Genomic DNA, 23,779 nt, shown 5'->3' with positions numbered 1-23,779 from the left:
AACACTGACACACTTCTGCCTGTCCTTACACACCTACACACTTGCCACACACACACTGACAGTGTTCCATGCACACTCACATATCTTGCGCATTTGGTCACTAACCCTCATGATCACACACACACACGGGCTTTCAAATGCACTCATCCACAAACACATATTCTCATATGCATACACACTTGCACACACTTTTGCACGCTTGTTCACACTCCCTCACATGCAGTCACACTAGCCGTCACACTCACATGTGCTCACACGCATACATACACCCCTTGGCGCACACACACACACCCCCACTCACCCCAAGCCCACCTGACAGGTGACACACTTTACCTGTGCGGCTGGGATGGCTGGTCCTCTGCCTGCGCTTTGAGGTTCCTTGGGGCAGCGGCTCATGCTAGTTTTCCTACTGCGGTGTCTTCTGTGGCTTCAGCTTCGCCTAGTGCAGGCTGCCATTCAACAAACACATTGTCAACAGTCGATCAAAAGAAACCCATTGGCCACCGTACCCTGAGGACTAATCCTGAGGCAGCTGCCCTTCCAGATGCCCTCAATAGTCTAACTGATTCCATCCCCCAGCCTCGGGGGAGAAGAACTGCTGCCTATGCACTCCACTCACAGGTGAGACTGGGAGAGCTTTAGGGAGTAGCCAAGTCCCCTGCCTACACAGCTGCCTCCCAATCTATCTTCTCACCCTCCCTTTCTCAGGCGAAAATCATACTCAGTGTTTCTGTGGGATCCTTTGATCTGGACATTGTCAAAGAAAACATTGCACCAGACAAGTTAACCCTTCAAGGAAGGCCTCAGTCAGGACTACTGCAATACGGAAGAGAGAAGGAGCTTAACTTCGTTGAAACAAAAGGCTGGAGTTTTTAAGTGCTGGGATGAGATGCTGAGAAGGAACTGGAGACATAAGGAAGAGGTTAGGAAATGCAGTAAAGCTCTGTGTTGGCTTATTGGAATTTTTCAAAACTAGGAACCTGCCCTTCTGCAAAGACTGAGAGACAGATGTATCATCTTCAATAATTACATTTTAAAGGGATGGCTCTGAGGTCTTGAGAAAGACATTCCTGGGTTGCAAAACTAGCAAGAGGCTAGAAGAAAATTTGGGAGAAGATTTGCATCTCAAAGAGGTAGAGAAAGAACTCACAATTGCAAGTTTCCTAAAATAAATCCTCCGTGACAAAGGAGGCCTGATGGATGGAGCTGGAGGTCATTATGTTAAGTGAAATAAGCCAGGCACAGAAGAAAAATACTGCGTGTTCTCACTCACAGGTGGGAGCTTAAAACCTGGATCTCATGGAGACAGAGAGTAGATTGGTGGCTACCAGAGGCTGGGAAGGGGGCAGAGAAGGGAGATAAAAATAGTTTGATTAATGGGTACAAATACCAGGTTTTTTGTTTTATTTTTTGGAGACAGGATTCTGCTGTGTTGCCAGACTGGAGTACAGTGGTGTGATCATCGCTCACAGTAACCTTGAACTTCTGGACTCGAGTAATCCTCCTACCTCAGCCTCCCCAGTAGCTAGGACTACAGGTGTGTGCCACCATACCAGGCTGGCTTTTCTTTTTTTTGTAGAGACAGGGTCTCACTAGGTTGCCCAGGCTGGTCTCGAGCTCCTGGGCTCAAAAAATCCTCCCACTTTGCAAATATACACTTCGATAAAAGAAAAAAGACATAGTGTTCAATAGATCAGCAAGTGACTGTAGTTTACAATAATCTATTGTACATTTCTTTTTTTCTTTTCTTTCTTTCTTTTTTTTTTTTTTTTTTTTTTGAGACAGAGTCTCGCTCAGTCAACCAGGCTGGAGTGCAGTGGCACGATCTCCACTTACTGCAGCCTTGACTTCCCCGGCTCCAGAGATCCACCCACCTTAGTCTCTTGAGTATGGGACCACAGGCATGCACCACCACACCTGGCTAATTTTTGTATTTTTTGTAGAGACAGTGTTTCGCCATGTTGGCCAGGCTAGTCTCAAACTCCTGGACTCAAGTGATCCACCCATCTCGGCCTCCCAAAGTGCTGGGATTACAGGTGTGAGCCACCGCACCCAGCTATCTTGGTGTTTTTAACCTTAATAACGACCAAGTGCATCCTTGATATGGTCTCATCCTCCTTGCTGTAAGCACATTAAAATGCTGTTATGACATGCATTCAAGTGATGAAACGGTGCTAACATCAATGCCTTTGCCTGCAGAATTAATTCAGGGGTTTATTTGAAACTCAATATAAAGGCCTAATGTAACATTCAGCAGACAAGAAGCCATATGCAGATACATTCTTTTAAAATAACAGGTCATTATTTGGTTCTTTCTCATGTGAGAGTCGGATGACTCAGAGTCAACATAAATTCCAAGTGGTATGCAGAAAACCAATGCATAGCTGGAGAGGGAAATGAAGGTTAGTATCTGCAGTAAGGCTGAGGTGATGCAAACGGCCACACAGTCATGGATTCACAATGATCTGAGTCTCCATCATGCTGCAACCCAACACCTTGCACAGCCTTCAAACACCAGCTGGGAAATCAAAAGTGGCCTGTGCAGTAGCAGGAGATCTGTTCACCCTCTATTTCCTCTCATCCCCATGCAGCAATCTGTGAACAGAGAGAAGCCTTTAAGCTCTGGGATCTTGGCCGGGCGTGGTGGCTCAAGCCTGTAATCCCAGCACTTTGGGAGGCCGAGACGGGCGGATCACAAGGTCAGGAGATCGAGACCATCCTGGCTAACACGGTGAAACCCCGTCTCTACTAAAAAATACAAAAAACTAGCCGGGCGAGGTGGTGGGCGCCTGTAGTCCCAGCTACTTGGGAGGCTGAGGCAGGAGAATGGCATAAACCCGGGAGGCGGAGCTTGCAGTGAGCTGAGATCCGGCCACTGCACTCCAGCCTAGGTGACAGAGCGAGACTTCGTCTCAAAAAAAAAAAAAAAAAAGCTCTGGGATCTGCTGCTCTACAGAGACAATTTGCATTTCTCTCACCACCCCTGGAATTCTCACTGGGAAACCCAGGGTACCCGGGAGCTCAGGCCATCCTTTGTCCTTTGGGATGTTAGGAAGAAGCAGAACAGCCAGCTCCCAAATGGAGCACTGCAGAATGCTCACTTCTCAAGGGTCTGTTTTGGGTTTGTTTTTCTGTTTTGTTTTTGTTTTTGTTTTTTGTTTGTTTTGTTTTGTTTTTTGAGACAGGGTCTCTGTCACACAGTCTGGAGTGCAGTGGCGTGATCTCGGCTCACTGTAACCTCCACCTCCCAGGTTCAAGGGATTCTCCCACTTCAACCTCCTGAGTAGCTGGGACTACAGGCACGCACCATCACACTCAGTTAATTTTTGTATTTTGTTTTTTGGGGCTTTTTTTGGTAGAGACAGAGTTTTACCATGTTAGTCAGGCTGGTCTCAAACTCCTGACCTCAAGTGATCTGCCCACCTCAGCCTCCCAAAGTGCTGGGATTACAGGCATGGGCCACCACGCCCGGCCTCCTTCAAGCGTCTGAATCCAGCCAGTGAGCTTGTCCTGCGTGATGCCTGCTTCATCCTATGCAATGGAGTGAGGCTGAGATTTTATTTTAGTAGGAAAATATATTGAATTGCATTACATCAAACTAAAAGGGAGAGACGCAAACATAAAAAGTAAAATAAAAATCCAGAAATTGCAATAGCAAGCAACCCTCCAAAATGTGGCAAAGCTCTGTGTATATTAAAAATGTACTGAGGTCAGGCGTGGTGGCTCACACCTATAATCTCAGCACTTTGGGAGGCCGAGGCAGGTGGATTGCCTGAGCTCAGGGGTTCAAGACTAGCCTGGGCAACACGGTGAAACCCCATCTTTAACTGAAGTACAAAAAATTAGCTGGGCGTGGCGGCGTGCACCTGTAATCTCAGCTACTCAGGAGACTGAGACAGGAGAATCGCTTGAACCCAGGAGGCGGAGGTTGCAGTGAGCAGAGATAGCGCCATTGCACTCCAACCTGGGCAACAGAGCGAGAGTCTGTCTCAAAAACAAACCAACAAAAGTACTGAAACATGCAACATCCACCTTTTCGTACTAGTTCCCACGGCCTACACAAATGAGTATAAAATGCTTAATATTTTGCTTGCCCTACATTCTCTTTTGCTGGAAGGATGGTTCTGAATAAAAATTTTTTATTTTCTCATTCTTTGCTTTTTCATTAATGCTATTTTCTTTGCCGCAAAGTTATAGAGTGGAAAAACTCTCAATCTCTTTTTCTTCTCTCGTGTATTTTCAGGTAGATGCATTCTATTACTATATTCTATCTATCCGTTCATTCCATCTATAATCTATCATCTATTCCATACATCTATCCATCATCTATCTATTCCACCTATCATCTATCTGCCTACCTATTATTGTCTATCTATCTTTCTATCATCTATTCATTATCTATCTATTCTATCTACCTATCATTACTCTGTCATCTATTCCATCTAACATCTATCTACCTATTATCTATCTTTCTATCATCTATCATCTATCTACATTTACCTATATTGTTCTCTCTGTCAATCATCTATCTATGTATATATGTATTTATGAATGTATGTGTGTAATTTTCTATCTTCTAGTTATCCATCTGTCTATCTATCCATCTGTCCATCTATTTCTCTTATGTGTATAGATACATATATAATCTATATATTTTACATCTGTAACATATTTTCTTTTACTTTTATACAACAGTGACATTAATTAAATCCCACCTAATAAAAACTGTATTCTAAAACTTGGTGTAGTAAAAGGCTGAATAACCTGACCCCAGATCAAGGTACACATTGTGTGGCTGAAAATCACTTGGCTTTGTTAGACTTCATCTTTCTCCTACATAGGACTAGGTCGCCAGCCTAGAAAATCTCAAAGGTGCCTTACAACCTTTGAATGCGTTGGTTCCATGGAAGCAGGAGGCTTAAGCTCTAGGCCCATGGCTGCTGTAATTACACATAACTCGGGCATTGCCATAAGGGAGCCTTAGGATGGCAGTACGACACTGGTTCCTCAGAACATCCTACATGCAAATTTGCTCTCCCAAGAGCCATATTTTACAAAGTGATAATCTTGGGAACATGGTCCACCCAAATGCCTCTGCCTGCAGTGGATTTCTGCAGACTTCAGAGAATCTGGGCACCATCAAAGCCAAGCAGTCCCTGGTGTAGTGTCTAATAGGGACTGTGTAATTAGGGTATGTTTTATGTGAGATTCTGTTCAAGAGATGTAAGTACAAGAAAAAGACAGCTTTTCACCGCAGAGATAAGATAATTGAGCTGTCTGGCATAGTGACTCAAAGCCATTGAAGGTTCTAGTCAACTGATTCCTCTGTTTTTGACTTTTTAAATGGCTCTTTCACTGTTATTGCCTCTGGCAACTACCATTATAATGGAGGAAATTTTGTTCCACTAAAAGGCTACTCCATTTATGGACTCAAGCCAGACCAAAATAACAAAGCTCTCTTATAATCCCAGTATGTTTGCTGACCATTCCCATTTCCCTCTCTGGCTGTCCAGAAATAGACTCTCTTCCAAGGTATCACTTTTATTTATTGCCAATATGAAGGTCTTGTAGAAAAACATTGACTTCCAAAAACAACAGATGAATGTTATAGCAAGAGTGCAGAGAGAAGGGAACGCTTATACACTGTTGCTAAGAAGTAAATTGTACAACCTCTGTAGGAAACAGTATGTAGATTTCCCAAAGAACTAAAAATAGATCTACTCCTTTGACCCAGCAACTCCACTAATGATAATCTATGCAAAGGAAAATAAGTTATCAAAAAAGATGCCTATACTTACATGTTTATTGCACCTCAATTCACAATAGCAAAATCATGGAATGAATCTAAGTGTTCATTGGATGAAGAAAATGTGGTATACACACACCAAGGAGTACTATGCATCTATGAAAAAGAATGAAACTATATCTTTTGCAGCAACATAAATGGAGCTGCAGGTCAATATCCTAAGTGAGATAACTTAGAAACAGAAAATCAAATACCACATGTTCTCACTTATAAGTGGGAGCTAAAAGAAATGGGTACGCCGGGCGCGGTGGCTCAAGCCTGTAATCCCAGCACTTTGGGAGGCCGAGGCGGGCGGATCACGAGGTCAGGAGATCGAGACCATCCTGGCTAACATGGTGAAACCCCGTCTCTACTAAAAATACAAAAAAACTAGCCGGGCGTGGTGGCGGGCGCCTGTAGTCCCAGCTACTCGGAGGCTGAGGCAGGAGAATGGCCTGAACCTGGGAGGCGGAGCTTGCAGTGAGCCGAGATCGCGCCACTGCACTCCAGCCTGGGTGACACAGCGCGAGACTCCGTCTCAAAAAAAAAAAAAAAAAAAAAAAGAAATGGGTACACATGGACCTATAGAATGGAATAACAGACACTGGACACCTTTAAAAGGGGGAAGGTGGGAGTGGACGAGGGTTGAGAAATTACCTATCTGGTATTATGTTCACTGTTTGGGGGATAGAAGGCCAATCCCCACCACTAGGCAATATATCCGTGTAACAAACCTGCACCCTTATGCCCTGAATCTATTTGTTTTTTCAACATTGACTTCCACGGTCACTATTTGTCTGTGAAATCACTCCTTATCAACCAGGACTTGCATGTCTTTTTGTTTCTCAGGTGAACTGTCACCCCTACAAGTCAGCTTGCAACCGGCCCTGGCCACTACCAGTTTCCCCACACTGAGCTGAATATTGGACATGCCCATCTTAGACATTCCAGCCCATTCTGAAATTCCACATCGATTTACCCGACAAAGTCTGAAGTTCCAGGGCAATTTATCTGGAAAAGCTCACCGGGAATCACGTGTCATTTCAACCAACAACTATGGAAGAGGACGTGGCATCAAAACCAAGGGTATCAATTATTTATAAGGGTTGTGTGATGGTTGGTCCAGGTATCTCTCCTTCACGCCATCACTCCTTTCAAGAGCTGCCACTATTTTCTAATTTAGCACAGGAATTTAGATGCCCCTAAATAAGTAGGCATCCAATATCCGCCCACACCACTTTTTGTGAGAGTCCGTATGGAGACACTACCACCACCGCTGCTCTCCTACTGCATACCCCACCATGCCAAAGAATGGTGGCTCACACCTGTAATCCTGGTGCTTTGGGAGGCCAAAGAGAAGGAACACTTGAGGCCAGAAGTATGAGACCAGCCTGGGCAACATAGCAAGACCTCATTTCTACAAATAAGTAAAAAAAAAAAAAAAAAAAAAAATAGGGCATAATGGCACACGTGTGTGGTCCCATTTACTTAGCAGGTTGAGGCCGGAAGATCACTTGAGCCCAGGAGTTTGAGGTTGCAGTGAGCTAGGATTATGCCACTGCACTCTAGCCTGGGCAACAGAGAGAGACTCCATTTCTAAAAAGAGGGAGAAGAAGGAAGGAGGAGGAAGAAGAGGAAGAGGAAGAGGAAGAGGAGGGAAAATACTGCTCTTTCTCAGACCCAAGGTAAAAAGGTTTTTGGTCTCATGTTGACCAGAAAGACACTGATATTTAATTAAGCAATATAAAAAGGCTCATTGTTAGGATTAAGGAGTAAGTAAAATCAATATTGAGATAGGAGGATGGAAGACATCAACTGAGTTCCAATCCCAATGAAGAGGAGAAAAAGCTACAGCTATCTAGGTGAAATATCTACTTATCCTAGAAGAAGCCTTTTGACAGCAACATAAAATTCATACCTATAGGTTTTAATTCTTACGGATGCTGTAGCAAATAACAACAATTTGGATGGCTTAAAGTAACAGATGTTTATTTTTTTCCAGTATTGGAGACCAGGAATCTGAGATCAAGGTGTGGGCAGGGGTTTGCTCCCCCTGGAGGCTCTAAGAGAGGATCCTTCCTGCCTCTTTCAGCTCCTGGTGGCTCCAGGTGTCCCTGGGCTTGTGGCCACATCACTACAGTCTCTGCCTCTGTCTCCACGTGACCTTTTCCTCTGTGTCTGTGTCTCCTCTTCTGTCTCTTAGAAGGACACTCACTGGTCATTGGATTTAAAGGCCACCTGGGTAATTTAGAGTGATCTAATCTCAATAATCTTACCTTAATTACATGCAAATACTCTTTATCCAAATTAGTGTGCATTCACAAATTCTGGAGCTTAGTACTTGGGCATATATTTTCGGGGGTTGGTGGTTGGAGGGGCTTTTATTCAACTCAGTACATCTTAATAAGGAACGAATGCTCCCCAACTTGCCTTACAAGTCATATATTAAAAACAGTGTTAGTGGCCGGGTGCGGTGGCTCAAGCCTGTAATCCCAGCACTTTGGGAGGCCGAGATGGGTAGATCACGAGGTCAGGAGATCGAGACCATCCTGGCTAACACGGTGAAACCCTGTCTCTACTAAAAAATACAAAAAAACTAGCCGGGCGAGGTGGTGGGCGTCTGTGGTCCCAGCTACTCGGGAGGCTGAGGCAGGAGAATGGCATAAACCCGGGAGGCAGAGCTTGCAGTGAGCTCAGATCTGGCCACTGCACTACTCCAGCCTGGGTGACAGAGCGAGACTCCGTCTCAAAAAAAAAAAAAAAAAAAAACCCACAGTGTTGGCCTGACACAGTGGCTCATGCCTGTAATCTCAACATTTTGGGAAGCCAAGGCAGGAGGATCACTTGAGCCCAGGAGTTGGAGACCAGCCTGGGTAACATAGGGAGACCCAGTTTCTACAGAATATTTAAAAATTAGCCAGGCATGATGGTGCATGCCTGTGGTCCTAGCTATTCAGGAAACTGAGGTGAGAGGATCACTTGAGCCTGGGGGTTCAAGATGGCAGTGAGCTATGCTCACACCACTACACTCCATCCTGGGCAACAGAGCTGGACTCTGTCTCAAAAAAAAACAAGACTAAAACATCAAAATAAGAAAGCAATAAAAAAAACTAATTACTCTTTCTTGAAAATATTACACTTTTTTTCTTCTAGATCTCTACTCATAGCTCTCAACACCTTTCTTAAGCCCACATCATAACCTGTCTTGCATAACTTTGTGAGTGCCCGACTTTTCACTGGACTAGATTGTAGAGCTACATCCTTCTTAAGAATAAATCCGGCCGGGCGCGGTGGTTCACGCCTGTAATTCCAGCACTCTGGGAGGCTGAGGCGGGCGGATCATGAGGTCAAGAGATCGAGACCATCCTGGCTGACACGGTGAAACCCCGTCTCTACTAAAAATACAAAAAATTAGCCGGGTGTATTGGCGGGTGCCTGTAGTCCCAGCTACTGGGGAGGCTGAGGCAGGAGAATGGCATGAACCTGGGAGGCGGAGTTTGCAGTGAGCCGAGATCGCACCACTGCACTCCAGCCTGGGCCTCAAAGCGAGACTCCATCTCAAAAAAATAAAATAAAATAAAACAAAAAAAAAAAATAAATCTACACTTTAGGTACCAGTAAATCCATGCAATGCCTCAGACATTATAACCACATAATGCCTGGAAAATCGACATGAATTTATGTGAAGCATAAGCCTTTAATTTTTTTAAAGAAAAGTAGATTGTTGTTTTTCCACATCATTTCAGAGTTGTTCTCTAGTTATGCATGCCCTTTATTGCAGAACCATACAGATTTTGCTCTCCATTTCATACATCATTTGTTGAAATGCCCTTTAAAATGTAATGGAATATAGAGCTTTATGGGAAAAAATGCTGTAGAAAATAAATTATCTTCCCCTCTTTGCATTGGGAACCTAAAGGTCTCACTTTATTAATGACCACAGAGACTCTCCTAAAGCAATTCTGGAAGTCAAAGACAGCCAGAGTCTAGTTTAATGGGAACCCTCATTTATTAGACAAGAGCACCAAGGCTATGACCACAGCAGCTGGTAGCAGCAGCCCTGCAGTGAAGTTGACTCTCAGAGGACACAAGGAAAGAGTGTGTTGATAAGAAATGTACAGCAAAGGTGTAGCACATCATCATTTGATCTTGATACACTTGACTGTGGGCAAAGTACCTGTTATGTAAAACACGCTTTGTTAGTTAGGGCCATGCTAAGCTGCTTAAACTGATGAATGAACACCAAATCTCAGTTTTTGTTTTGTTTTGTTTTGTTTTGTTTTGTTTAACAAATAGCTGGTGTTAAGCCCAAAGTGTGTGTTTCTGGTTGGCTGGTGATGCTCTTTCAAGTCCTGAATTAGGGACCCAGTAACTTTCAACATTGTGGCTCAGCTCTCTTCAACAGCTGCCTCCCAGTTCTCTTGAGATATTGGTATTTATCAGAGGAGAGGGGATGGAGAAGGTATATACATTTGCTAGAGTTGCCATAACAAAGAACCATAGACTGAGGGGCTTAAACAACAGAAATTTATTTCCTTACAATCCTGGAGGTTGGAAGTCTGAGATCAAGGTGTGGGCAGGGCTAGTTCCTCCTGAGGCCACTCTCCTTGGCTTGTAGACTCGGTGTTCTCCCTTTGTCCTTACACAGTCGTCTCTCTGTGTGTGTCTGTGTCCTCATCTCTTCTTATGAGGTGTCTTAGTCCATTTCAAGCTGCTATAACAGAATACCATAGGCTAGGGGGCTTTAACAACAGACATTTATTCTCCCACTGTCCTGGAGGCTATCTATCTACCTATGTATCATCTATCTACCCATCTATCTATCATCTATGTATAATCTACCTATCATCCATCTATCTACTTGTCATCTACCTATCATCTTTCTACTTATCTATCATCTATCTACCATCTATGTATCTATCTATCTACCTATCATCTAGCCATCTATCATCTGTCATCTATCTATCTACCTATCATCTATCACCTATCTATCATCTATCTGTCTCACCTATCATTTATCTATGTATTTTTGTATCATCATCACCTATCTATGACCTATCTATCATTTATGATGTATCTATCATGTGTGTATCTACCTATCTGTCTGTTATCTTGGTCAAATATACATAATATAAAACTCACCATTTTAACCATTTTTAAGTGCACGGTTCAATGGCATTAAGTGGATTCACACTGTTATGCAACCATCACCACCACCTATCTCCGGAACTTTTTAAATATCTTCAGTGAAATTCTGTCTCCATTAAACACTAACTCCTCATGTTCCTTTCCCCCAGTGCCCAGTACCCACCATTCTGCTTTCTGTCTCTATGTATTGGATGACTCTAGGGACCTCATATGAATGGACTCATAGAGTATTAGCCTTTTTGAGCCTGGCTTATTTTGCTTAGCATAATGTCCTCAAGGTTGATCTATGTTGTAGCATGTGTCAGAATTTCCTCCTTTTTTAAGGCTGAACAGTGTCTCACTGTGTGGATGGACCACACTTCGTTTATCCGTTCCTCTGCTGACAGACACTTGGGTTGCTCCCACCTCCTGGCTACAGTGAATAATGCTGTTACGGACATAGGTTTACAAGTATCTCTTGGAGACCCTGCTTTCAATTCTTTTGAGTATATACCCAGAAGTAGAATTGCTGGATCCTATGCTAACTCTGTGTTTAATTATTGGAGAAACCACCACACTGTTTTGCACAGGGGCTGCACCACTGGGCATTTTCACCAACAGTGCACAGAGATTCCCATTTCTCTACATCCTGGCTGACACCTGCTATTTTCTGGATTTTGTGAATCGTAGCCATCCTAGTGGGTATGAAGTGGTAGAGCTTTTATTTAACACTGAAGGACACAGCACAGCAAGAGAGAGAAAAAGTGTGTGTGCAGGCCAGCATTGGGGTACAGAGACACCCTTGTGCAAGCTCCCAGGGTTCGTATTGATGCATGAATTGAACCACCTAGATCTGTATGCAGAATCTTGGCTTCTTCAGGAGGGCTCAAAAGCAGACCTTTCCAGATTGTTGGACAAATAGTGAAACCATACTGACTTCACAAGTGGTTAGGCCAGTTGCAAGCCATAAGTAAAGAAATTGACCCTCAAAGGATTTCTTTTTTTTTTTTTTTTTTTTTTGAGATGGAGTTTCCCAGGCTGTAGTGCTGTGGCATGATCTCGGCTCACTGTAACCTCTGCCTCCTGGGTTCAAGCAATTCTCCTGCCTCAGCCTCCTACTGAGTAGCTGGGACAACAGGTGCATGCAACAACGTCCGACTAATTTTTTGTATTTTTAGTAGAGATGGAGTTTCACCATGTTGGCCAGGCTGGTCTTGATATCCTGACCTCAGGTGATCTGCTAGCCTTGGCCTCCCAAAGTGCTGGTATTACAGACCTGAGCCACCCAGCCTGACCAAGGGATTTCTTAATTGTACATTTTAAAAGAACTTAAAGAATGTCACTGAATTGTTTGTAGCTCAAAGGATAAATGCTTCAGGGGATGGATACCCCATTCCCCATGATGTGCTTCTTTCACATTGCATGCCTGTATCGAAACATCTCATGTAAGGCTGCGCACGGTGACCCATGCATGTAATTCCAGCACTTTGGGAGGCCAAAGCCAGCGGATCACTTGAGGCCAGGAGTTCGAGACCAGCCTGGCCAACATGGTGAAACCTCATTTCTACTAAAAATACAAGAATTAGCCTGGCATGATGGTGCACACCTGTAGTCCCAGCTACTCAGGAGGCGGTAGGAGAATCGCTGGAACCCAGGAGTCAGTGGTTGTAGTGAGCTAAGGCCACATTATTGCACTCCAGCCTGGGTGACGGAGCCAGACTCTGTTTCAAAAAAAAACCAAAAAACAAAACAAAAACAACTCATGTACCCCATAAATATATACACCTACTATGTATCTGCAAAGATTAAAAATTAAAATTAAAAATTTAGAGAAAGAAATCTTATCCCACCATGCAAAGCATGGAACCACTCTATTCTACAATTACCAAGCCCAGTATGAGACTTTAAGCAACATCTCATAAAACCCACTGACCAGGGGTCAAAGACCATACCTCTAGCATTTCCAAGAGATAGATAGAGCTTGTCCAGTTCAGCTATAAATCAACTTTATTTCCACAGAGGGTCACATAGCCCTTTCAAAAACAGCCATATTGGATCAAACACAAAATCCGTAAAAAATATTCCTCCTGTTCCCCCAACCTCAAAATACATGTTGGAGGTCATATGGCCAGGGGCAATGCAGATTCAAAGCCACTATTGTGAGCCGCATTGACTATACCACCATGTGATTCATAATGTGTTGAAAATCAGATGCTCATGATAAATGATCATTGATTAGGGCCCCTAGTCGTGAGTGTACCTATGTTTTTTCGTTTTATAAAAGCAAATATTAAATCAACATGAAGAGTAAATAATTACCCTTTATATTGACAGGCAGAAATTGGTTTATATTCCATTTAAAGTTCAATTGACCATTATTTTCATCCTTGACACTTGGGCTTATCCATTCTCCAAACCACTACTTTGGAAGAGCAAGTTAATATACAATTACTGCTAAAGAAGGTACATACCTCCAATTTTGTGTTGTGTTGAAAATTCACTTGTTTGTTCTGTCCTTCTGATTGGGAGTATTATTTTCCTAGGTCTGTTTTAACAAAGTACCATAAATCGAGATGCTGAATGGGTCTCAATAAATGTGTGTTCTCACATTTCTAGAGACCAGAAGTCTGAAATCAATGTGCGGGCTGAGACACACTCCCTCTGAAGGCTCAGCCTGGCCAACATGGTGAAACCCCATCTCTACTAAACATACAAAATTTATCTGGGCATGGTGGTGCACACCTGTAGTCCAAGCTACTTGGGAGGCTGAGACAGGAGGATCGCTTGAACCCAGGAGGCAGAGGTTGCAGTGAACAGAGATTGTGCCACTGCATTCCAGCCTGGATGACTGAGCAAAACTCTGTCTCAAAAAAAAAACAAAAAACAAAACCAGACACTGACACTCACAGATTATGTATTTCAGACCGCCAAGTTAATTCAGCATTGGCAGTGACATCATGTTCTTCCAAACAGCATCCCCTTTCTCCTTCTGGGTACCGAATTTTTGTAAATGGCAAATGAATTCCTTCATTAAGCCACAAACAGTGACATGACAGCTGCGAATTCAGCAATCTATAAGGTTTCCAGATAAAAGACACAATACCAATTAAATGTGAATTTCAGATAAATACTGAATAATTTTTTAGTATCCATATGCCCCCAGTATGACATGGGGCATACTGATACTTAAAAATGTGTTACTTGGCCAAGTGCAGTGGCTCACACCTGGAATCCTAGGACTTTGGGAGGCTGAGGTTGGGGGATTGTTGATCCCAGGAGTACAAGACCAGCCTAGGCAACATGGTGAAACCCTGTCTTTACAAAAATACAAAAATTAGCTGAGTGAAATGGTGCACACCTGTAGTCCAACTACTCAGGAGGCTGAGGTGTGGGGATCGTCTGAACCCGAAGAGGTAGAGGCTGCAGTGAGCTGTGATCACACCCACCGTACTCCAGCCTGGGCAACAGAGTGAGACCCTGTCTCAAAAAATAAAAATAAAAAAGTAGAATAAATAGAATAAAAATTCAAAACTTTTAAAAATGTGTTATTTATCTGAAATTTAAATTGATTACAATTTTTATTTGCTAAATGTGGCCACTTCAAGTGCATGGAGTATTTATTTTACCATGCAGTTTTTAACACTTGCATCTCTGCATCTGCTTCTGTTCCAGGACAGAGAAAAATTAACACCCTTCTGCTGTATCTAAGAATAGGTAGATACACCTGTGTTTTGATTCTTTCTGAGTTTAGTACTAGACATTCCTCATTATCATTCTCAGGGAAAAGATGAATGTAGAATCTCCACTGAGCTAATATTTCCTGACACCCTGTTTATGCACCTTGTGAATTATGGGCATTGCCTTGTGGGTTATTTCATTTTATCTTCACAATCACCCTCCAAAAGCAAAAAACAAAAACTGCCTCACTCAAATGTCCACTGCCATCAGTGCCCCATGAGTATACATATGGTGCCAAGCTCTGCCATGAGCTCTCCAGAGAAGAGGAGTAAAACCAAAGAAGGGAAGATGTGTCTGCCTGGAAGGGAACATCTGTGACACCTTCTTTTCCAAATGTTCTTAAAGTTTCAGCAGATTACTGTAAAGGAAATATGAAGAAGTTAGTACTTAAAAAAAACTCCTTGTATCAAAATGTCCCATTCCCAGCCTCTATTCAATTTCAATCCTTTAAATGTTTGTTTTCATATTTCCAGTCATGGTCCTATGTAATATTCTTATACTACAGTTTCAAGATTTGTCAATTTTATGTCTTATGGTTATTGAGGATTTGGTCTTGACACTGAGATTGCAGAATTATAAGAAATGTGAGAAATCTTGGCCAGGCGCGGTGGCTCACGCCTGTAATCCTAGCACTTTGGGAGGCTGAGGCGGGCAGATAACTTGAGGTCAGAGTTCAAAACCAGCTGGCCAACATGGTGCAACCCTGTCTCTATTAAAAAAAAAAAGAAAAAAATAATTAGCCGGGCATGGTGGCAGGTGCCTGTAATCCCAGCTACTCGGGAGGCTGAGGCAGGAGTATCACTTAAACCCAGGAGGCGGAGGTTGCAATGAGCTGAGATCACGCCATTGCACTCCAGTCTGGGCAACAATAGCAAAACTCCGTCTAAAAAAAAAAAAAAAGAAATGTGAGAAATCTAACGTGACTGACTCTATTTTCCTTCAAACCTCACATGCTACATTGTTTTGTTTTGTTTTTGCTTATTCTAGTGTGGCAGCCAAGATAACTGTGTAAGGAAGTTAGTTTATAGTTAAACTTTGAAGCCAGGTGTGGTGCCACCCAGCACCTTGGGAGACCGAGGTAGGAGAGGATTGCTTGAGCCCAGGAGTTGGAGACCAGCCTCAGGAACATAGTGAAACCCCTTCTCAACAAAAAATTTACAAAAATTAGCCAGGCATGGTGGTGTGTACCTGTAGTCCCAGCTACTCAGGAGGCTGAGGTGAGAGGATCACTTGAGCCCAGGAAGTTGAGGCTGCAGTGAACCGAGATCACACCACTGCACTCCAACCTGGACAACAGAACAAGATCATGTCTCAAAAAATAATAATAAATAAATAAATAAATGTGTATATATTTATATACACAGAGAGAGAGAGAGAGAGAGAGTTAAACTTTGAGGCAAGGAAACTGACCCCACTCCTTGACTGCAGATTAAAGCCACATTCAGAAAACAAGGTTAGAATTACTGTAGGGTCTTGAACTTTGCTAAAGAATAGGCATAATCAATGGCCTGCCATCACTTAGTGTGTTTTCCTGTAAGTTTTCCACTGCACTAGAGTCATGTAACCAGTGATCACAAGATGTATAACTTCCCAAACTACTCCTGTAGATAACATTACTATTGTAAAGCCTAAACAATGGTCTTTGAAATATTTTTCAGATTTAGCATTTTGGCAGACCAAGAGATGCCACCTGGTCCTGAGATACCCTCTCCTGGGAACTAACTCACCTGCACAAAGACAGTTTTAGACACCCCTGAGATTTCATCCCTAGCCAATCAATTGTTGCAGTTCCCCAGCCTTCTGCCCACAAAAGTACCTTGAAAAACCATAGTTTCCAACTTTTCAGGGAGACAGATTTGAGAAATCTCTCCTATTCTCCTCAGTTAGCTGTCCTTGCAATTACTAACCTCCCTCTTTGCTGCAACATCTGTTGTTCTCAGTGCATTGGGTTTTTGGGGGGCTGCAGGAAAGTAGAACCCCTCAGACTGTGACACTCTCCTGCCTGCCTTTCCATCCAATCACAAATGTCCTTTCCCTCCTACCACATTCCTTAAACATTTAGGTCACAATATTTGGTTTAAGAAATCATCAGGGCCGGGCGTGGTGGCTCAAGCCTGTAATCCCAGCACTTTGGGAGGCCGAGATGGGCGGATCACGAGGTCAGGAGATCGAGACCATGCTGGCTAACACGGTGAAACCCCGTCTCTACTAAAAAATACAAAAAATTAGCCGGGCGAGGTGGCGGGGGCCTGTAGTCCCAGCTACTCGGGAGGCTGAGGCAGGAGAATGGCATGAACCCAGGAGGCGGAGCTTGCAGTGAGCTGAGATCCGGCCACTGCACTCCAGCCTGGGCGACAGAGCGAAACCCCGTCTCAAAAAAAAAAAAAAAGAAATCATCAGTGTTTCCATTATAATGACCATTGCTGTCAGGCCTCTGAGCCCAAGCCAAGCCATCGCTTCCCCTGTGACTTGCACTTATACGCCCAGATGGCCTGAAGTAACTGAAGAATCACAAAAGAAGTGCAAATACCCTGCCTGCCTTAACTGATGACATTCCACCACAAAAGAAGTGAAAATGGCGGGTCCTTGCCTTAAGCGATGATATTATCTTGTGAAATTCCTCTTCCTGGCTCATCCTGGCTCAAAAAGCCCCCCTACTGAGCACCTTGTAACCCCCACTCCTGCCGCCAGAGAACAACCCCCCTTTGACTGTAGTTTTCCTTTACCTACCCAAATCCTATAAAACGGCCCCACCCTTATTTCCCTTCGCTGACTCTTTTCCGACTCAGCCCGCCTGCACCCAGGTGAAATAAACAGCCATGTTGCTCACACGAAGCCTGTTTGGTGGTCTCTTCAACGGACGCGCATGACAATTGCAATGATATTCAAAGATGAACCAGTGACTATAATGATTATGTCTTCTTTCTTTCCTTTTTCCTGGAGTTTTTTTTTTTTTTTTTTTTTTTTTTTTGATACAGGGTCTGTCACCCAAGCTAGAAGGCTGGAATGCAGTGGTGCAATTATAGCTCACTGCAGCCTCAAACTGCTGAGCTCAAGTGATCCTCCCAACTCAGCCTCTGGAGTTGCTGAGATTACAGGCATTAGCCACTGCACTGGGCTGCCTTCTTTTTATATACAAATTACTTAGTGCCTGAAATTATTTTATCCCAGTGCTCCAAAAGGCCTGCCATGTGCCCCTCAATTCATCAGTTTTTCTAACTCGCACACTTTTTGTCCATTCATTCCTGCTCTTTCTTCCTGGATGGCTCCCCCTAGCATCTTTTGAATCCCATCTCCAACATGAACTGTTTGCCTACAGAACCTGGTGAATGGCTGTCACCCTGGCCACCAACTGCACTTCTCTCCTCCACTGGATCTCCTAATTTTCTGCATGCACGTCTTACTTGTTCTCAGTTTGCGCCATCCTTTTTCTGAAGAACATATTGTAGTAGCTGTCTAAGAAAAGGTGTTAACAAAAAGAGTCAAACTCTGTAAAATATTTGAAGAAATTTATTCTGAGCCAAATACGAGTGACCATGGCCCATGACACAGCCCTCAGGAGGTCCTGAGAACATGTGTCCAAGGTGGTTGGGGTGCAGCTTGGTTTTATACATTTTAGGGAGGCATGAGACAGCAATCAAATACATTTGAGAAATACATTGGTTTGGTACAGAAAGGAGACAAGTAGAAGTGGTGCGCCGGGCCGGGGGCAGGGGGGAGGGATGTGGGTGAAGGGGGGGTTCCAGGCTGTGGGTGAATTTAAACATTTTCTGGTTGACAATTGGTTGAGTTTATCTAAAGATCTGGGATAACAGAAAGGAATGTCTGGGTTGTGATAAGAGGTGGTGGAGACCAAAGTTTTACCATGCAGATGAAGCTTTTAGCTAGCAGGCTTCAAAGACAAGAGAGAATAGGTTGTAAAACGTTTTCTCCCTCCTGAGTAGCTGGGTGTGGACCTGTGCGCCTCTGCGCCTAAGAGGGTCGGGGCGGTCGGTCGCGGTCAGAGGTCGTCCTGGGTACCACCCGAGGGGCGCCTCGGGCGCGGAGGGGGCGTGAGCACCTCCCCAGCGCCGCGCCTGCCCACGATGGCGGGGCACGCCCAGGTCTCCGGCTCCTGGGCTGGGTCGCGGCAGGGGCGGAGCGGGTGCGAAGGCGACGCCCCCAGCCCCTAGGCCTCTCCCAGGCGGCTTCCGCTCGCCTCTTCAACGCGCCCGCGGCTACCGAGCTGGAGGAAGCAGCGGGCGCGAGACTGGGAATGCGCAGGGCCCCCGCCTCGCTCTACAAGCCCGGGCCGCGGCCTCTGCCTTCCCCGCCGCCAGCTGGCGCTCCGTGCCCGCCCCCCGAGGCCTGCGGCTGCTCCCACGTGGGGCCGTTGCTGCTCGTGCCCTGAGCGCGGCACCGCCATTGTCCCCGCCGCGCCGTCAGCCGCGCCGGGCCGCAGGCGTAACGGAAGGCGCCTCGGCGTCTTGGGGGCTCCGGGCCGCTTGGGCCGAGTCCTGGCCTCCACAAGCCGCATGGCGCGCATAGGGAGCCTCAGTTGATGCCGCCGCGCCGCCCTCCTAGGCTGCGTCCCCAGAAGCCCGGCTCTCCGAGCCCTCCGGCCCGGCTCGGTGCCATGAACCTGAGTGCGTCCCCATGGAGGCGCCCGGGCTGGCCCAGGCGGCGGTGGCAGAGGAGACCCCCGACTGGGCGCCCGCGCTCTGCCCCAGCCCCGAGGCGCGGTCGCCGGAGCCGCCTGCCTACCGCCTGCAGGACTTTACACGCTGTTCACCGTAGGTGAGTGAGTGTGCGCGGGGACTCGGCCCATAGGGGTGCGCGGCGCGGCCGGGACGCTGTCGTAGGACAAAGGGCCCCGGGTGCCGGCCTCCTGGGGAGGGCCCTGCCCCGCCGCTCCGGCTCGGGATCCCAGCGCGGGGCTGCCCCTGTGCCCTGGGTCTCCCTGGGGGGCGCTCGGGGAAGTGGAGCGCACCCCCCAGCCCCGGCGAGTACCCCTGACCGACCGGGTGCCTTCCCTGGAACGCCGACGGCTCCTCTCGCAGACCACCCTCCACCCCCAGCACACACAGCACTCTGGGACCTGGGCCGTCCGACGTCACCAGATTTCCTGTGGGTCACCTCGCCTGGGCTACCTCGTGCGCCCTCCCAGGCAGCGGCCCCAGGGACACCGGCGCGGGATCCGAAGATCCCTGCGGGCCTCCCCCAGGCCAGCCTCCCCGAGTGCCCAGCGGCAGGGTCCTCGGCGGGAAATGTACAGATTCCTCCAGGGGCTGCAGGAGCAGCTGGGCTCTGGGGGATAGGTGTCCCGTGGCTTTGTGGGGATGAAGACGGCGGAGTTGGGTACGCATCCTAACATGTCCTGACACCGCCTGTGCTCTTCGTCTTGTGCGTCTGAAATGGGTAATTCTTGTATCGGACGCTTTATCCGTGTCCTTTGTCCTCTGCCTTTGAACTTAATTCCGAATGGGCAGCTTGACAGGTTTCGAGTTCTCGGTGCGCTGGGATCCGGACACGCGCTGGCTTATGGGGCAGCCCTGAGTGGGTCAGAATATCCCAACCGGACATGGGCGCTGGATTTAAACAGTTGTCAGTGGTCAGCCTGTGCCTTCTTAGGGCGGGGGCGGTGTTGCTGGAACAGGACTTCTCAGACCCTCTAACTCCTGTTTGTCCTCTCGTTCTGGACAAGAGGAAGCTGGGCTGGGAAGCCCAATGGCTCAGGGTCATAGCTTCTGGCTTAGGAAGACCAGCGGGCATAGCCCAGGAACCTTCAGGCCTGCTGAGGAAGAGGAGACTCTGCTTCCTTCAGTGACCTCTTTGGCACCTAGGCCTTGAGGAAGGGGTCGCGAGGAAACCCTGATTTTGGAAGGATAGTGGGAAGAGTGCCCTCTCTTTTTCTCCTCTCCCTCCCTTTCTCCTTCTGTCTCATTCTCTCTGTCTCCCTCTCTGTGTTTCTCTTTTTGTCTTTCTCTCCCTCTTTCTGTGTCTCTGTGCATTACTCTCTGTATTAGTCGTTTTTATGCTGCTGACAAAGACATACCCTAGACTTGGAAGAAAAGGAGGTTGACTTTCTTTTTTTTTTTTTTTTTTTGAGATGGAATCTTGCTCCTGTCACCCAGGCTGAAGTGCAGTGGCATGATCTAGGCTCACTGCAACCTCCACCTCCCGGGTTCAAGCAATTCTCCTGCCTCAGCCTCCTGAGTAGCTGGGATTACAGGTGCGTGCCCCAACGCCTGGCTAATTTTTGTACTGTTGGTAGAGACGGGGTTTCACCATGTTGGCCAGGCTGGTCTGGAACTCCTGACCTCAGGTGATCCACCCGCCTCATCCTCCCAAAGTGTTGAGATTAGAGGCATAAGCCACCATGCTGGGCCAGGAGGTTTAATTTGACTTACAGTTCCACATGGCTGGGTAAGTCCCAGAATCATGGCGGAGGGCGAAGGGTACTTCTTACATGGCAGCAGCAAGAGAGAATGAGGAGAAAGTAACAGCGGAAACCCCTGAAAACCCATCAGATCTCGTGAGACTTACTATCATGAGAATAACACGGGAAAGACTGGCCCCTATGATTCAATTACCTCCCCCTGAGTCCCTCCCGCAACACGTGGGTATTCTGGGAGATACAACTCAAGTTGACATTTCGGTGGGGACACAGCCAAACCATATAATTCCACCCCGGCCCCTCCAAATCTCATGTCCTCACATTTCAAAACCAATTGTGCCTTCCCAACAGTCCCGCCAAAGACTTAACTCATTTCAGCATTAACCCAAAAGTCCACAGTCAGACAAGGCAAGTCCCTTCCACCTATGAGCCTGTAAAATCAAAAGCAAGCCAGTTACTTCTTAGATACAATAGGGATACAGGTATTGGGTAATACAGCCGTTCCAAATGGGAGAAATAGGCCAAAACAAAGGGGTTACAGGGCCCGTGCAAGTCCAAAGTCCAGCAGGGCAGTCAGATCTTAAAGCTCCAACATGATCTCCTTTGACTCCAGGTCTCAAATCAGGTGCGAGAGGTGGATTCCTATGGTCTTGGGCAGCTCCGCCCCTGTGGTTTTGCAGGTTACAACCTCCCTCCCAGCTGCTTTCATGGGCTGACATTGAGTGTCTGTTGTGTTTCCAGGCCTAAGGTGCAAGCTGTTGGTGGATCTACTTTTCTGGGATTTGGAAGACAGTGGTCCTCTTCTCACAGCTCTATTAGGCAGTGCCCCAGTAGGGACTCTGTGTGGGGCCTCCGACCCCACATTTCCCTTCTGCACTGCGCTAGCAGAGGTTCTCCATGAGGGCCTCGCCCCGCCACAGACTTTTGCCTGGACATCCAGGCATTTCCATACATCTTCTGAAATCTAGGCAGAGGTTCTCAAACCTCAGTTCTTGACTTCTGTGCATCTGCAGGCTCAACACCACATGGAAGCTGCCCAGACTTGGGGCTTCCACCCTCTGAAGCCACAGCCCGAGCTCTACATTGGCTCCTTTCAGTCACAGATGGAGCAGCTGGGACACAGGGCACCAAGTTCCTAGGCAGCACACAGTGTAGAGACCCTGGGCCTAGCCCACAAAACCACTTTTTCCTCCTGGACCTCTGGGCCTGTGATGGGAGGGGCTGCTGTGAAGGTCTGTGACAGGGCCTGGAGATATTTACCCCATGGTCTTGGGGAGTGACATTAGGCTCTTTGCTACTTATGCAAATTTCTGCAGCTGGCTTGAATTTCTCCCCAGAAAATGGATTTTTCTTTTCTACTGCATCATCAGGCTGTACATTTTCTGAACTTTTATGCTTGTATCCCTTTTAAAACAGAATACTTTCAACAGCACCCAAGGCACATTTTGAATACTTTGCTGCTTAGAAATTTCTTCCGCTGGATATCCTAAGTCATCTCTCTCAAGTTCAAAGTTCCACAAATCTCTAGGGCAGAGGCAAAATGCCGCCAGTCTCTTCGCTAAAACATAACAAGAGTCACCTTTGCTCTAGTTCCCAAGAAGTTGCTCATCTCTATCTGAGACCACCTCAGCCTGGACCTTATTGTCATATCGCTATCAGCGTTTTGGCCAAAGCCATTCAGTAAGTCTCTAGGAAGTTCCAAACATTCCCACATTTTCCTGCCTTATTCTAAGCCCTCCAAACTGTTCCAACCTCTGCCTATTACCCGTTTCCAAAGTTGCTGCCACATTGTTGGGTATCTTTTCAGCGATGCCCCACTCCCGGTACCAATTAACTGTATTAGTCTGTTTTTACGCTGCTGATACAAAAAAGACTGGGAAGAAAAGGAGGTTTAATTTGACTTACAGTTCCACATGGCTGAGGAAGTCTCGTAATCATGGCAGCGGGTGAAAGGCGCTTCTTACATGGTGACAGCATGAGAGAATGAGGAGAAAGCAAAAGCGGAAACCCCTGATAAACCCATCAGATCTCGTAAGACTTACTATCACCAGAATAGCACATGAAAGACTGGCCACCATGATTCAATTACCTATCCTGGACCCCTCTCACAGCACGAGGGATTCTGGGAGATACAATTCAAGTTGAGATTTCAGTGGGGACATGGCCAAACCATAATCATTTTCTGTTTCTCTATTTCTGTCTTTCCTTGTCTCTATTTTTTTTTCTTTTCTTTCTTTCTTTTTTTTTTTTTTTTTTGATATGGAGTCTTGCTCTTGTTGCCCAGGCTGGAGTGCAATGCGCGATCTCGGCTCACTGCAACCTCTGCCTCCCGAGTTCAAGCAGTTCTTCCACCTCAGCCTCCTGAGTTGCTGGGATTACAGGCGCCTGCCAGCATGCCCATTTAATTTTTGGACTTTCAGTAGGCTTTCGCCATGTTGTCCAGGCTGGTCTTCAACTCCTGACCTCAGATGATCCGCCTGCCTAGGCCTCCCAAAGTGCTGGGATTACAGGTGTTAGCTACCGTGTCCAGCCTCCCCGGTCTCTATTTCTTCCTGTTTTGTTTTTGAAACGGTGTCTGGCTCTGTTGCCCAGGCTGGAGTGTAGTGGCGTGATCTTGGCTCACTGCATCCTCTGCCTCCCATATTCGAGCAATTCTCATGCAATTCTCCTGCCCCAGCCTCCCAAGTAGCTGGGAATACAGGCGCCTGCCACCAGGCAGCTAATTTTTTTTGTATTTTTACTAGAGACGGGGT

At 46.2% G+C, this 23,779-nt stretch overlaps 1 long non-coding RNA gene and 1 pseudogene across 1 annotated transcript; both read left to right on the top strand.

The window, feature by feature from the left end:
- The first annotated feature begins 389 nt into the window (after positions 1-389).
- Positions 390-8,876, top strand: LOC112616095. Its single transcript, XR_003117562.1, has 3 exons — positions 390-621; positions 6,635-8,245; positions 8,562-8,876. It is a non-coding gene; the product is annotated as an uncharacterized LOC112616095 (long non-coding RNA).
- A 3,887-nt stretch (positions 8,877-12,763) lies between these two features.
- On the top strand, positions 12,764-19,947 carry LOC112615127 (annotated as a pseudogene).
- Positions 19,948-23,779: the final 3,832 nt, after the last annotated feature.

This window comes from Theropithecus gelada, chromosome X (genome assembly GCF_003255815.1).
Source record: "Theropithecus gelada isolate Dixy chromosome X, Tgel_1.0, whole genome shotgun sequence".
Classification (NCBI taxonomy): domain Eukaryota; kingdom Metazoa; phylum Chordata; class Mammalia; order Primates; family Cercopithecidae; genus Theropithecus; species Theropithecus gelada.
This window is presented reverse-complemented; position numbering and strand designations above follow the sequence as displayed.